The sequence below is a fragment of the Staurois parvus genome, unplaced genomic scaffold, assembly GCF_062004578.1.
Source record: "Staurois parvus isolate SC_StPar_1 unplaced genomic scaffold, SC_StPar_1.0 ptg000580l, whole genome shotgun sequence".
Taxonomy (NCBI): domain Eukaryota; kingdom Metazoa; phylum Chordata; class Amphibia; order Anura; family Ranidae; genus Staurois; species Staurois parvus.
In genome coordinates, this window is record NW_028318376.1 from 1,498,254 (window position 1) to 1,515,088 (window position 16,835).

The window sequence follows — 16,835 nt, forward strand, 5'->3', positions numbered from 1 at the left end:
CAGAAGGGGGAAGGGGGGGGAAGTGTTGGTCGGTGCCTGTGGGGGCAGACAATTTTTGTGTTGCCTAGGGCAGCACAAAACCTAAATACATTACTGATTATTAGGTTTTCATATTATCACCAATCATCCTTTAGCTAACAGATTCTCACCTACCCGAGGAAGAAATGTTTTGTTCGAAATGCATTGGATTGAAGTAGGATTATGTGACCAATGTCCAATGTCCTGATCATTGTGGCTTAATGTATTGTTTTTATGGTTATTCTTGATTTTAATATGTTTTGAATAAACACATATATTATGTAATTACACAAGTGGATATGTGGAATGCCTGTAATGTCCCATCCATACTTTTTGTACTAGTAATACATTTGAATTGTAATGATCATAATCTGCTATGGGGCTGCACTGTGGCTAAATGGTTAGCACCTTTGCCTGGCAGCACTAGGGTTGTTGGTTCAAATCCCAATCACAGCACCACCTGCCTCGAGTTTACAGTGGGGATCGAAAGTTTGGGCATCCCAGCTAAAAATTTGTATTAATGTGCATAAAGAAGCCAAGGAAAGATGGAAAAATCTCCAAAAGGCATCAAATTACAGATCAGACATTCGTATAATATGTCAGTAAAAGTTAGATTTCATTTCCATCATTTACACTTTCAAAATAACAGAAAACAAAAAAAAATGGCGTCTGCAAAAGTTTGGGCACCCTGCAGAGTTAATATCTTGTACTGCCCCCTTTGGCAAGTATCACAGCTTGTAAACGCTTTTTGTAGCCAGCCAAGAGTCTTTCAATTCTTGTTTGAGGTATCTTTGCCCATTCTTCCTTACAAAAGTCTTCCAGTTCTTTGAGATTTCTGGGCTGTCTGTCACGCACCGCTCTTTTAAGGTCTATCCATAGATTTTCAATTATGTTGAGGTTAGGAGATTGCGAAGGCCATGGCAAAACCTTCAGTTTACGCCTCTTGATGTAATCCCCCGTGGATTTCGAGGTGTGTTTAGGATCATTATCCATTTGTAGAAGCCATCCTCTCTTTAACTTCAGCTTTTTCACAGATGGCATCAAGTTACCATCCAAAATTTGCTGAAATTTTATTGAATCCATTTTTCCTTCTACTCATGAGATGTTCCCTGTGCCACTGGCTGCAACACAACCCCAAAGTATGATTGATCCAACCCCATGCTTAACAGTTGGACAGAGGTTCTTTTCATTAAATTCTGTGCCCCTTCTTCTCCAAACGTACCTTTGCTCATTCCGGCCAAAAAGTTCAATTTTAACCTCATCGGTCCACAGAACTTGTTTCCAAAATGCATCAGGCTTGTCTATATGTTCATTTGCAAAGTTCAAACGATGATTTTTGTGGTGAGGACGTAGAAGAGGTTTTCTTCTGATGACTCTTCCATGAAGACCATATTTGCACAAGTATCTCTTTATAGTGGAATAGTGTACCACAACTCCAGTGTCTGCCAGATCTTTCTGGAGGGATCGTGCAGTCAAACGTGGGTTTTGAATTGTTTTTCTCACAATCCTGCGAGCTGTTCTGTCTGATATTTTTCTTGGTCTTCCAGATCTTGCTTTAACTTCCACTGTTCCTGATGACTGCCATTTCTTAATTACATTCCGAACAGAGGATATTGACATCTGAAAACGCTTTGCTATCTTCTTATAGCCTTCTCCAGCTTTGTGAGCGTCAACTATTTTCAGTTTTAGTTTTCTAGACAACTGCTTAGAAGAACCCATGGTGCTGATTGTTGGGGCAAGGTCAGATGAGTCTGGGCATTTAAACCTTTGAGATTGACATCACCTGGTCTTCCCAGACGATGATTGAGAACAATCTATGACCCTGGCAGGTCTCAGCTTGGCAAAGGGGGCAGTGCATGCTATAAATTCTGCAGGGTGCCCAAACTTTTGCAGAAGCCATTTTTTTGTTTTCTGTTATTTTGAAAGTGTAAATGATGGAAATAAAATCTAACTTTTGTTGACATATTAGAAGAATGTCTAATCTGTAATTTGATGCCTTTTGGAGATTTTTCCATCTTTCCTTGGCTTCTTTATGCACATTAATACACATTTTTAGCTGGGGTGCCCAAACTTTCGATCCCCACTGTACATGTTCTCCCTGTGCCTGTGTGGGTTTCCTCCAACACTCCAAAGACATGCTGGTAGGTTAATAGAATCCTGTCCAAATTGGCCCTAGTATGTGTATGTATGAATGTGAGTTATGAACCTTAGATTGTACACCCCTTGAGGGCTAGGGACCAATGTGAATGTACAATGTATATGCAAAGTGCTGCATAAATTGACAGCACCATGTAAGTACCTGCAATAAATAAATAATATAAAAAGGAGTCCACTTTGAAACAATTCCTCATCTTCCAAAAACATTGTCCTTGGAAATAATGTGCATAGAGCAAAATGTGTTTAAACATTATTCAAATATTTCTCTGTGTCTTCCACCAATTCCCAGCTGGTTTGTTTCCAAATATAAGAAGGCCAGAGATCTGTCATTTAGTGGCAGTAGTGCTACTATTGTTAAATGACAGATCCTTGGCTGGTTTGATTAACACAGGAGCTGGGGATTATAGTTGTCGAACTGGGCAGTTTAGGCCTGTTGACTCAGCCGTCCACAGCGATACAAACGGGCAGCTCATCAATATTGGTGATATATTTCAGTTGTAAGATAATGTCTGTCTGGATGTAGGATGAGGTCTGGCTACACAAGGATGTGGTTTTGTCAGATACTGCGTAAGATAAGATTTATGCTCAATGACTTATGGCTGGGTTTTGATTGATATACAATGAGGCTTTGTTGGGCATAAGATGTAGTCTTGCTGGACACATAAAAAAGATTTATTGGATGTAGAATGAGGTTTTGTCACATGCGGAATGGGATTTAGTTGAACCACTGTTTACAGAGAAGCCTTGATGAGATTGTATGACTTCCACATATATTTGCAAATGCTATGCAGCTAAACCTCTGTTTTTAATGTAAACTGATAGACAATGTATTTTTTTTTTGACAACTGACTGGTAAGTGTACTGGGAAAAATATAGTTTTGTTTACTCTGTGTAGAGCCCTTCAATGTGCTAGTTATACATTGGTGTGGTATCCATTTTTGTTTATTAGATTAAATTTAGAGGATGTAGTTTTGGAGTCTTTTTTTGTCAAATGTTTACATTGTTGCATGAGGTCATCTCAAAAAGGATTTTTGTTTCCAATGCATTCTGATGCTTTGCTGGATGTAGAATGTTTTTTAGGATGCAGTTTTTTTTACATGCACAGTGCGCTTTTATCTGACATATGGAGGTTTAATGAGATGCACAATAAGGTTTTGTGGGACTGAGGTTTTAAATGACTCCCAATGTACTTTTTTTAGATGTAGGAAAATATTTTGCTATATGTAGAATGAAGGATAATGTCCTAAATTAGACAGTATACCATTGGATTGGGGAATTGGCTCATTTTATTTCATTCATGCCACTGTTTTAATAAAAAAAAAATCAATCATGTATGGCCAGCCTAACTCTAAACTCCTTGTCTGCCCCAAAGTCACTTTCTGGTGAACATTGGATGTATACATCCCTAAAGTTCTCCTTATAATGTAAAACGTACATTTCAACACTTTCTCAATAAAAGGGAGCATGTAATAGTGCTCTATTCTTGGATTGTAAGCTCCGAGGAGCAGGGCCCTCCTATCCCTCTTGTATTGAACTGTATTGTTGCTGTATTGTCTCCCATTATATTGTAAAGCGCTGAGCAAACTGTTGGCGCTATATAAATCCTATATAATAATAATAATATGCGGCAGTATATTTGTTTCGTATGCCTTTTACACCTAAACATTTAGGTCTTAATTTAAAAACTACTTTAAATATCTTACATTATTAAAAGATTGTTAAAATTGCATAGGAAATGCGACATGGCTCAATGCTCCCATTTTATGTCTAATCCAATAAATGTTTCTTACTGGAATTGCAAATATAATATCATCCATGCAGTCTGTTTTTAAGTACTCACACTGTCAAGAAGTGAAGATCTTAAATTTGTGGCAAATAAGCTAGTAACAGTTTAGGCATAAAAATGTATAGTTGAAGAGCCAATTCCATAAAATATTTAATTTCACACTATTTTACTGTTGACAAAGTGACATTGTCATTAAGTTACAGATAAGTAGCAACCAGTCATCTTGTCCAGGCACAAAATCTCTTACTACTATACATGCTTAGGCCGTAAACTCTGTAGTGAGTGGTGTGCAGCTCATTTTAAAGCATTTTAACTGAAAGTTCCTTAGGGGTGGAATTAATAGTGAAAGTACCGTAAACAACGCTGAAGCTTTACAAGATTTGCTGCCATAGGAATCTTGTGATGCAGCTAACACAGTTAATAGCATTAATGATTGGTCAAGGTTGGTACTGTTTACTCATAAATCATACAGACAATGTAGGAAATTATCTTGTTTCATATAAACATTCTTCTCTTTATTCACATACCATATATTATATATTATTATACAGTATAATACTGTTACTTTCCAACCAATTTTAAACACCGCTTAGCAGCTTAGCATATCTTTAATAGTGTGAATTATATTTTGCCTTAGATATGTAACTTGCGCATTGAAACCCCATCTTTGCTGCTTAAACATCCCACTAGTATAGAGGCAAGATCTTGCTCCTGGAGGAATTAGTTCTACCCTTTCCTAGTATCCAAGGTCATTACTTAGATCTAGGATGAGCTAGATCATCCATTAGCAGTTCCTAACCCTGCTTATACCTGACAAGGGAGTTCTAGCTAAAGTAGGTGATTTGGGGGCAGTAATGTACTTAGGGGGGTGCCGTCCACACCAAGTACCGGCACCCTGTGGTTGCCACTTGGCCAACCAGCATTTGTTTTTTGTGTTACAGCAAGTATGATAGGATTGCAGTGCCTATGATGCTAGCACCACAGTGCTGCTTCTGCCTGTCTCACAGTTTCAATTCAAAGCCAGAGGAAGGAACCTCCTCAGCTCTGTGCACATGACAGGAAGGACGTCTCTTCACTCTAAACTGCTGCTGCATCTGGTAAGTTGAGGATATTTACACTGAAGGGGTAGGCTGGGGGGGAGTGCCTGTATTGAGGGATGTTTGGACTAGGGGGTGTCTGAACTGGGGGGGCTTTGTTCTGGGAGGGGGTTCTGTACTGGCAGGGTCTGTATTGGGGTTTGTCTGCACTGAGATGCTAGGCTGGGCAGTGGACTGTACTGAAGGGGATCTGTACTTGGGGGATGTCTGTACTGGGATTGTCTGTACTTGGGGGGATGGTACTAAGGGGGTGTTTGAACAAAGGGATTTGGCTGGGAGGGGGGTCTGTACTTGGGTTAGGTTGGGGGAGGTCTGTTCTGAGAGGGTTTGCAATGGGGGTGTCTGTATTTGGAGTGGGGTCTGTACTGGAGTATGTCTGTACTGAGGAGTTAGGTTTGGAGGGAGGGTTATACTGGGGGGTCTGTACTGTGGGGTTAGGATCAGAAGGGGGGGCTATACTGTTGAGTCTGTACTGAAGGGTTAGATTGGGAGGGGTGTCTTTACTGAGGTGTTAGACTGGGAAGGCTGTGTCGCAAACGTGCGCAACACACAGTGAAGGACGCAGGCTCCATTTTGTTAAGAGTATCCATTTCTCCCTTATTCTCCTTCCCCCTCCCTTCCTGAGAGGCCCAGCGATATGTGGCCAGTATGTGTGTGAGTTAGGAATGTCACAGGAGGGTCATAGGAGCTATAAAAGCCCCCAAGAAAGTTGGAGTCTCTCTGTCCACAGAACCTGCCAATTGTAACACCTCCTAAGAGATAAGGCAAGCTTTCTCAGGAGTTGAAAGAGATTCTAACCTCATAAAACCTATTTCTGTGTAGGTGACAGAATCAGATAACTTCTGGTAAATCCATTTTTCCCCTATGTCTCATATCTTGGAATATGAGAGACGTACATAAAAACCGGACACCTTGTCAGATGGCCAATAAACAGACGAACAGTTTGATGGGTCACTCGCCTTGTCTCAGATACTCAGGGAAGCAGAAACATAGATCTCGTGAACTGTGCAGTATATAATTTCCTAATTCATATCTAATTAATCCTTAGATTTGTCTGCATAATAATCTACCCGTGGGTGGACTGTCACTTGTGCAGATGAAACGTTATAGGCAAATATGAGTTATGGGAGATTTTTGCTCTAGTTGAGGCATCCACCCATATTTCACCGCCCTAAGTGGAGATTGGCCCTTGACTGCAGAGCCACCCCCCTGCTGGGGACTTTAAAACAGGCTGTCAGGCCTAAGAGGAAGAAGTTGAAGACGTCTCCCATTTTAACATCAATACGACCTGGAGAGACCCATGCCCTTTTGCTCTGAAACTTGGATCTGCTAACCCAGGACTGGCAAGTACTTTAACCCTTTCACCTCTCTCTGATACCTCTTTGCTGTGCTATGGTTCTTTGTATATTTATATATATATCTTAGTTACATCTTTGTTCTGTAAATATTTTTATTGCTCCTGTTTGACCTTTTAGTAATAAATCTTTCTTTCTGAAAGTGTTGAACTGTTTCTATAGCTCTGTATTGCAACTCATGAATTCCTTCCTCTAAAGAGACGCTACTGTGGTCGTTTAAACCTCTGTATAAACCTCTGTATACAGACGATTATCTCAATCATTATAGTGTTATAGCTAATAACGCCGAGTTTCCTCTTTCTCTGTAGAAAAAGGAGGTGGTGGCAGTGTGAAGGGTTAATTGCGTAATTAACCTGACCCAGTAACAATCGCTCAGGCTGCGGTACATCGATCTGTATCCATTAGCTGGAAAATCGTTGTACAGGGTGCAGCTGGGTGTGGCATTGTTACGCACATCACATCGCGGTTTTAGATTGGCTAGCCCTTCGGTCACGAGTTTGGGTGAGAAGGTCTGGGGTCTGACGCCGTGATCGTGACAGGCTGTACTTCGGGCATCTGCATCTGGGGGGGTCTGTGCTGGTGGCTGGAAGGGGAGTCTGTACTGCTGGGTTGGGCCAGGGAGCTTTTCTGCCGTGCTCTGTACTGAAAGAGTTTGTACTGAAGGGTGAGGCTGGGAGAGGGCATTTGTACTGAGGAGTCTGTACTGAAGTGTTAGACTGAGAGGGGTCTCTGTACTGAGGGGTTAGGCTGGGAAGGCTGTGCTTTGGGGGTTTGTACCGGTGAGCTCTATGTTAAGCTGTTAAGCTGAGAAGGGGGCTGTACTGAGGGATCTTTATTGAGGGGTTACGATGGAAGGGGGCAGTACAGGGGGTGTATACTGAAGGATTAGCCTGGGAGAGACCATTTGTACTGGGAGTCTTTACAGAAGGGTGAGGCTGGAAGGGGGGATCTGTACTGGGGAGGGTCTGCACTGGGGGTGGTCTGAACTGAGAAGCTCTGTACTGGAGGGTCTGTACTGAGGGGTTGGGCTGGGATGGCAGTCTACACTTGGGATCTGTACTGAGGAGAAGTCAGGGGAGCTGTACTTCAGGGGTCTGTACCTACGGGTCTGTACTGAGGAGGTCTATAGGAAGATGTTAGGTTGGAAGAGAGGCTGTACTGGGAGGTCAGTACTGAACGGTTCAGCTGGAAGGGGGTGTTTGTCCTGGGAGCTGTTCAAAATGGTTTGGCTGGGAGAGGGGCTATACTGAAGGGGGTCTGTTTCTGGGGGATGTCTGTACTGGGATTGTCTGTACTGAGGGTTCTGTACTGGGAGTGTACTTTACTTGGGGGGAGTGCCTGTACTTGGGGGAATTGTCTGGCCTGTGAGGTTAGGCTGGGGGATGTCTGTTCTGAGAAGGTCTGTAATGGGAGTGTCTATATTTGGGGCGGGGTCTGTACAGAGGGGTTAGGCTTGGCGGGGGGTCTGTCCTTGGGGGTGTCTGTACTGAGGGATTAGGCTGGAGGGAGTCTGTACTGTGGGGTTAGGATCAGAGGGGACCTATACTGGGGGACTGTACTGAGGGGTTGGGATGGCAAGGGGTCTGTAGTGCAGGTCTGCACTGAAGGGTTAGGCTGGGAAAGGGTGTCTGTCCTGAGGAGGGTTGTACTAAAAGGGGGTCTGTACTGGGAAGGGTCTGTCCTGATGAGATCTGTACTGTCTCATAAAAAAATGGATTTTTGCGGGGTTTGAGCGGAATGTTTCAGATTTGGATTTTTGTTTCTCCACTTTGTTGTGTCATACCAATACAAACAAAAGAATTAAACACGAGAATGCCTAAACATTTGTAAATACAACAATTTTCTGGGCGAAGTGCTGCATTATTATTGACAGAAATGCTGGGGTGGCAATATTTTTGGCCATGACTGTACATACACAACAGTAAAGAAATACCATGTGAACAATGTTGCAGATTGTAAAAAAAAAGGTAACCACTTTTACAGCACATGACTAAATAAAATATATTAGAACAATGCAAACTGACATATGCTTAGACTGGTACCTGTCTTGTAGAAAAGCATGCAGTCCTTTAGGTATAATCAACATACGGTATATACAATATTATCGGCTTTGCAGAGAAACTGTATACTTTTATTGTGTTCCCTTGATAATATTTATATTAATAAAACAATAGTCAATATTTTGAAACAATTCACACATATGGATTCATATGACTGCACCGTGGTTGAAACCACTGAAACTATTATGGTACAGTTGTGCTCAAAGGTTTGCATACCCTTGGAGAATTGGTACACTCTGTACCATTTGTAAAGAACACACGAGTGAGCAGTCAAAACACATTTTTTTTATTTCTTATGGTATTCATATTCAACTGTAGGTCATAACAGAATGGCACAATCATAAAATAAAAAATGGCAACAACTAAATAAATTAAATGACCCCTGTTCAAAAATCTGCATACCGCTAGTTCTGAATATTGTGTATTTCCCCCTTGTCTACAAGGCGCTCAATTCTTGCAAGTGGTATAGCTGCCCATTTGACTCGGCAAAATGCCTACAGGTCATGCAAAGTCTTTTGTTGTCTTGCATGAACCGCACGTTTGAGATCTCCCCAGAGTGGCTTGATGATTTTAAGGTCAGGAGACTGTTATGGCCACTCCGGAACCTTCACCTTTTTTTGCTGTAACCACTGGAGGGTCAACTTGGCCCTGTGCTTAGGGTTATTGTCCAAGAGTGTCCCATGTGCAGCTTTCATGCAGAAGAATGCAAATTGTCTGCCAGTATTTTCTGATAACATGCTGCATTCATCTTGCCATCAATTTTCACAAGCTTCCCTGTGCCTTTAGAGCTCACACGCACCCAAAACATCAGTGAGCCACCACAATGCTTCACATTGGGGATGGTATTCTTGTCACTATAGGTCTTACGTACCCCTCTCCTAACATAGTGCTTTTGGTTGTGACCATAAAGCTCTATTTTGCTCTTGTCAACCCCAGATTACAGTGTGCCAGAAGCTGTGAGATGCATCAAGGTGTTGTAGGGCATATTGCAACTGAGCTTCTTTCTGGCAACTCGACCACTAAGCTAATTTGTGTTCAAGTATCATTGTATTGTGCTCCTTTAACCTCCTTGGCGGTTTTCCCGAGTGTAGCTCGGGGTAGAATTTCTATACCAAGAACGGTAACCCCGAGCTACACTCGGGCTTACCATGCAGTGTTCTTTGGGGGTCCCTGCAGCACTTACCTTGTCCTTCGCTCCCACGATGTGTCCCCTGCAGCGTCCCCGTCCATCTCCTCCGGCGGATGCCGGCATCTGGCTTCCGTGTTCCGGTCCCCGTGACGTCGGAACGTTCGGGCGGCGGAACCGGCGGGAAATTTGAAATTTTTAAAAAATGACATTTTTGCTGTCATTGCTTTTTCACTGCATTTCACATACATTTTGTCCCCACTGCTTTGTCCTGTGCCCTGCCTGCATTTTGACTGTTCTTTCTGCCTGGAAACTTAGAAAAGTCCATGGCGGCCAAAAAGCATCCCTTTACGTCAAAAGTGGTTTTAGAACAGCGATAGTAAATCAGAACCACTTGCAGAATTGAGTGATAATGATTCGTGGGGAAATTCGTCATCAGACACTGAAAACGATTTTGCGACTTTGCTCAGCGATGTGCGAATTTGCCTCTGTATTTCAAATTTCAGTGTTTTTGGTTTGATTATATTATTGAATTAAATTTATTATTATATTATTATTTTTTATGATTATTTATTAAATTATAATTTATGATTTCGTGTTTCAAGTTTTATCATATCCGGAATGTTTAATAGACTCTTTTTCGGATAGATTTCAGTGAGTTATTCCTAAAAATTACAGCCTACAATTAAAAACTACATATTTCCATGCAAAAAAATGGTACCGCTTTCAGCACAAAATTCCTGACATGATCATACCGCCAGGGAGGTTAAACAACCACACCATCTTTTTCCAGAGCAGTCTGCACTTCTCCTGAGGTTATCTGTGGGTTTTTCTTTGTATCTGAAACAATTCTTCTGACAGTTGTGGCTGCAATCTTTCTTGGACTATGTGAGCTTGGCTTGGTATCAAGAGATCCCTGAATTTTCCACTTCTTAATAAGCGATTGAACAGTACTGACTGGCATATTGAAAGCTTTGGATATCTTTTTATATCCTTTTCCATCTTTACAAAGTTCCATTACCTTGTTATGCAGGTCTTTTGACAGTTCTTTTCTGCTTCCCATGGCTCAGTATCTTGCCTGCTCAGTGCTTCCATGCAACAGCTAGCAAACTCATTGACTATTCTTACACAGGCATTAACTGCAATTTAAAAAACCACAGATATGGGAAATGAACCTTTAACTGCAATTTTAACCCGTGTGGGTCACCTTGTGTGACTGTACCAAGGCCAAACATTCCAGGGTATGTAAATTTTTGATCATGGCCATTTGGGTGATTTCTGTTATTATTAGGGTTTAAAAAGGAGCCAAACAACTATATGATAATACATGATAATAAATGACTTCATATGATTACTATCCTTAAATAAAAGCTTTTTTGGTATGATCCAGGGGCGGACTGACCATTCGGGCACTCGGGCACTGCCCAAGGGCCCTGAGTCAGTAGGGGGTCCCATGAGATGCCCCTGGTACCTTTCATAGGCTATTTTGGGTGTGGTTTGTGTGTGGGTGAGGACACAGGGGCCCCATGATCCCCTATTGCCCGGGGGCCAAATGAGTTGTCAGTCCGCCCCTGGTATGATCAGTCATATTTTCAATATCAATGCCAATATTTCTACCAGAGTATGCAAACAACTGTACATAAATGAATATCGTAGTATGTAGACAGGGTATCTATGAAGCTACACTGCAGCATCCTATGATAATAAGGTGCACAAACAGATATTCTTGTAAAGTTACTTGGCTTCAGTTTTTTCTCATCAACCCCTTTATTTCTCAGATTAATGGATATTGGATGTTCAGGTGCTTTGAATTTGTTCAGAGCAGCTGATGTTCCCATATAAAAGCAGGAAAACATGTGTCCTTCAAGATTATACCTTGGAAATCACTACCCAGAATATTCTTCTCCATTTCTATTTAGATGCCATGCAAAGCTTTTTGGATTGTGCATCTGCCATGAAAAATGTTAGCAGCTTATACCAGAGCATCTACTAAACCCTGCAGTATGTGGGTGACCTGAGGGCAGTATGATGTGTCTGTACCTATGACACTATACACTACAGTAGATATAATCAGGCTTTTGGGTGATTGGGTGTAGGTACTACCGCCTTCCTAGACACCCTTTTGTTTGCTCACTACACATTTGAGCACTGTCCCTTGATTCCACTCCCTACCAACCTCCCTGTACTGCTCCTTTTAAAGAATACAGAACCAAGTTACATCTTGGAGTGCAAAGTAATTTGTATAGAATTTTTAAAATGAAAACAAGAAAAACAGTAAAATAGATCCCCTGCAGCCAGCAACAATAAATCCTCCCAGGATTAATAGATTTTCCAGCAACAATAGACCCCTCAGCACAAAAGAACCACTCCAGCAAAAATAAACCCCCTCTAGCAACAACAGACTCCCAGCATAATTAGATCCTCCAGCAATCAACAATAGATCCCTCACAGAAGTAATAGAGCACATTGAGCACGTTATCACCCACTATAATGAACGGGTTTGACGATCTGGTAAGCCTCCGATTTGATAATACGGTGGTGGCCATTCACATTGGTGGTTTTGTTGGAATTAAGAATTTTCACTATTGATTGCAGGAATAAACAGTAAAGTGCTCAAAATCCACATGATTGGTTTCACTCATGTGGATTTTGAGCACTTTACTGTTTATTATATGGACGGTCTGTGCTTGATTTCACTTGAGGAGTTTTGAGCACTTTATTGTCCACTTATTATTTAATTAATTTATTTGTTTACAATTGTTTGGTTACACTTAGCGCAACACTAAATTATTTTGCAAGTGCAGTTATTGCCCTCAGAGCTTCAGCACTGAAATCAACCCTGTATGCTTAACACAGTTTTCATCAGGCTTTTAAAAAATTCTAGAGTATCTCCTCAGGTAAAAACGTACAAGATAGCTGTTTGGAGTTGTGCAAAAAAAAATAAATAAATATATATATTTAAAGAAGTTTCTACTGAAACTTCAAGGTTCACACATACACAGTTTAAAATCGGTCTTTTTTTCATTTTCTAATGCGATTCTGGGAGCTCATGCGGTGCAGTTCTGTTTAAAAAAACAGTGCGTTTTGATGCAATTTTCCTACAGCTGTGTTTCCCATGCAACTTCGTTTCAAGTCTGTATGATTGCAAAAACAGATCACACTAACCAAACTCACACATGACACTTTCTTCAAAATTCAGTGGAGCTCAACCACATATACAGTATATGAACACCTTTCATTTTATTCCTCATCTTTTGCGATTTCTTCACTTCAAATCGCATTAAAAACCACACCTCTGTGAACCAAGGCTCATTGTGTGCAGGAGTACTGACAATTAAGTTATAAAATAAAATATTATGATGGTCATTATTATTACTAATGCTACTGTTATATGGGGGTTTTTTTACTCTTACTACTAGACCACCTCTTGTATCACTTGCTTGATGTAGCAGTGGAGAAGGTTGTAGTGCTTGCAATTTGCATTGAGGTCCCAAGATCTGAGAATGTGAAAGAGACTGGTGAACTACTGAGGACCGAGTAACTACTAGAAAAAATGTAAGTATATGTGAACCCTCACCTTTTAAAAAATTAAGTTAAAAATAAAAGGCAAAACATTTGTGCATAAGTATAAAAAACATTACAAATACCTTTATTCCTTTTTATAAGTGATCTCATAACCTCTGTCCTCAACTGCATAAGAATCTCGGAGAACTAGGGGAGGAGAAACATCAGCAGATATTCCCAGTAAATGGCTGTGCAGAGGGGGTATGTCAGCACAGGTCTGATCAATGGAGGAGAGCAGGCTGAGTTTTCAGCACAGCAGGAAAACTGACCATGCTGTGCTCCCATGCCTAGTAGGGTCAGTTTGTAATAATAAAGTAAAGGGACTGGCAGGAACACCAAGCATTTCATACAGTTGTGTCCAAAATTATTCAACCCCCACTGAAATTGAGTGTTTTGGCCAGTTTGACATTGCTTTTGATCATTCAGTCATCTTGCTTACATTTACATTAAAGAGGCACTTGTAGGTCAGACAAATATAACATAACAGTTATAATGAAATAACCACAAATGTCTTTTCTGTGCTCACAGCATTATCAGTTTTATTCAACCCCCAAGTGACATTCAATCTTAGTACTTAGTACAGCATCCTTTTACAGTTATAACAGCTTTTAAACGTGAAGCATAGCTTGACACAAGTGTCTTGCAGCGATCTACGGGTATCTTCGCCCATTCTTCATGGGCAAAGGCCTCCAGTTCAGTCACATTCTTAGGCTTGCGCACTGCAACTGCTTTCTTTAAGTCCCACCAGAGGTTCTCAATCGGATTTAAGTCTGGTGACTGCGATGGCCACTCCAAAATGTTCCAGCCTTTCCTCTGCAACCATGCTCTAGTGGACTTGGAGGTATGCTTGGGATCATTGTCCTGTTGAAAGGTCCAACGTCTCCCAAGCCTCAGGTGTGTGACGGACTGCATCACGTTTCCATCCAATATCTCCTGGTACTGAAGAGAATTCATGGTACCTTGCACACGCTGAAGCTTCCCTGTACCTGCAGAAGCAAAACAGCCCCAAAGCATGATTGACCCTCCACCATGCTTCACAGTAGGCAAGGTGTTCTTTTCATCATAGGCCTTGTTCTTCCTCCTCCAAACATAGCGTTGATCCATGGGCCCAAACAGTTCTAATTTTGTTTCATCAGTCCACAGAACACTATCCCACAACTTTTGTGGTTTGTCCACATGGCTTTTGGCATACTGCAGTCGACTCTTCTTATTCTTTGGAGACAGCAAGGGGGTACGCCTGGGAGTTCTGGCACGGAGGCCTTCATTACGCAGTGTGCGTCTTATTGTCTGGGCTGAAACTTCTGTACCCACATCTGACAAATCTTTTCTCAGTTCCTCAGCAGTCACACGGGGACTTCTCTCCACTCTACGCTTCAGGTAGCGCACAGCAGTCGAAGTCAGCATCTTCTTTCTGCCACGACCAGGTAGCGTTTCAACAGTGCCCTTTGCCTTGAATTTGCGAATGATGCTTCCTAAGGTGTCTCTTGGTATGTTTAACATCTTTGCAATCTTCTTATAGCCATTGCCCTTCCTGTGAAGAGAAATCACCTCTTCTCTTGTCTTCCTGGACCATTCTCTTGCCTTCACCATGTTTGTAACCACACCAGTAAATGTCTAGAAGGAGCTGAGTATCACAGTCATTTTAAAGCTGCCTAATTGGTGCTTATTATGCTTGATTGCTGCTCGGTGACATCCACAGGTGTTTTCAATACCTGATGGAAAGCACCTGTATGAACCTCTGTTCTTCAGAGTGGTAGTCTTTAAGGGGTTGAATAATTGTGGCAATGAAGAAACCACATAAGAACCATTTACTACTGTATTACATAAACAATTGATGTCATTTTAGTTGCATTTGGGTAGTTACAACGTCCTTGTAGGATTTGATTCTGAATACAATTCCAAATGTACACTATAGTCCCTAAACCCCTTTACAGCATTGGGGGTTGAATAATTTTGGACACAACTGTATAAAGGAAGTAATGCAAAGAGAACAGGATACTTTTTAAATACAAGTACATGGTACAGCGGGCACATATCAGGAATATGAAATCTCGGGTTTACATATTCTTTAACTCCTCAACACCACGCTTCGCATCCCTTTAAGGGGTTTCTGATGCCGGGAGGTGGGGTAGGGTTTATGATCATGTGACCACCGTGATTGCCTTTCACAGAGGTCATATGATCGTAAAGGTAACTGTGCTATGACCATGCAGGGCACACACTCTTGGCACTCGGTTTGGGTACACAAATATTCGGCCTCACGGTGGCAAGGCCCACCTCCCAAGAGGCCGCATATTTGCATATACTCGGCACCAACAGCTTAAGAATGTACTCTGTGTCTTTTAGTTGAATGTGGATGTAATTTTGGAGAAGGAACTAGATATATGGTAGAATATTAGTAACATATTCTTTGCCACTTGCCAACCACCCACAGTACTTGCACTGTGGACAGGCGGCAGCTACAGACAGAGTGATGTACTTGCAAGACAATTTGCATGTAAACCTATCACGGTTTCTGAATTGAAAAGTTTTTTTGGCCTAACCCTCAACATGGGCATTACAAAAAAGAATGAATTGCGGTCATATTGGTCCACAGACTCAATTCATCATATATCTAAGTTCTTTGAAGTACATATGGTATATATATATATATACAGTATATATAATTACATATATGCCCAACAAGGTCTAGCAACGTACTGGTATGTTGCTGGACCTTGAGTGGTTATACCAGGATGATGCCTGCAGCTACAGGCATCATCCTGATATAATTTTTTTTCAGCTGGATCACTTTTACAAGCAGCGGGAAGAGATGTTCCCCCCTCCCGCACCTTCCAAGGCTTTCTTGGGCTCTCCCATCCCACCGGGGAACCCGAGAATGCAGGCAACGGTTCCGCCGGCTGACCATAGAGCTCATCAGAGACTGGAATGGCTCCAATCATCTCTATGGCCTAAGGCAGTGGTCGGCAAGCCGGGGCTCGCGAGCCACATGCGGCTCTTTACACGCTTTAATGCGGCTCTTGTGTGCCGGGCGCCCACTCCCCTCCCTCCTCTCGGGCGGCAGGGACTCTGCAGCGTGATCCAAAAAAAAAACAGCCAGGGCAGCGCGCTCAAAAGCAATGATTGGCCAGTCTCGCTGCCACTCACATCCTGATAGCCAGTGATTGGCTGTCAGGATGTGTGTAGGCGGGGCAGCGTGACGAATGTGAGAGGAGCTAGGCTCCTCTCACAGTCCGCCCTGAAGACCGGAACGGCGCGGGAACACGGCGAGAGGAACGCGCGGAGCAAAGGTAAGTGAATTGACACAGGGGGGACTTGGCTTACTACTTGCTACTTACTTACTACTACTATATTAGGGATGAATTAATATGGGGATGAATTACTATGGGGGATGAATTACTATGGGGGATGAATTACTATATGGGGGATGAATTACTATGGGGGATGAATTACTATATGGGGGATGAATTACTATATGGGGGATGAATTACTATGGGGGATGAATTACTATAGGGGGAATGAATTACTATGGGGGATGAATTACTATATGGGGGATGAATTACTATAGGGGGGATGAATTACTATGGGGGATGAATTACTATAGGGGGAATGAATTACTATGGGGGATGAATTACTATAGGGGGATGAATTACTATATGGGGGATGAATTAC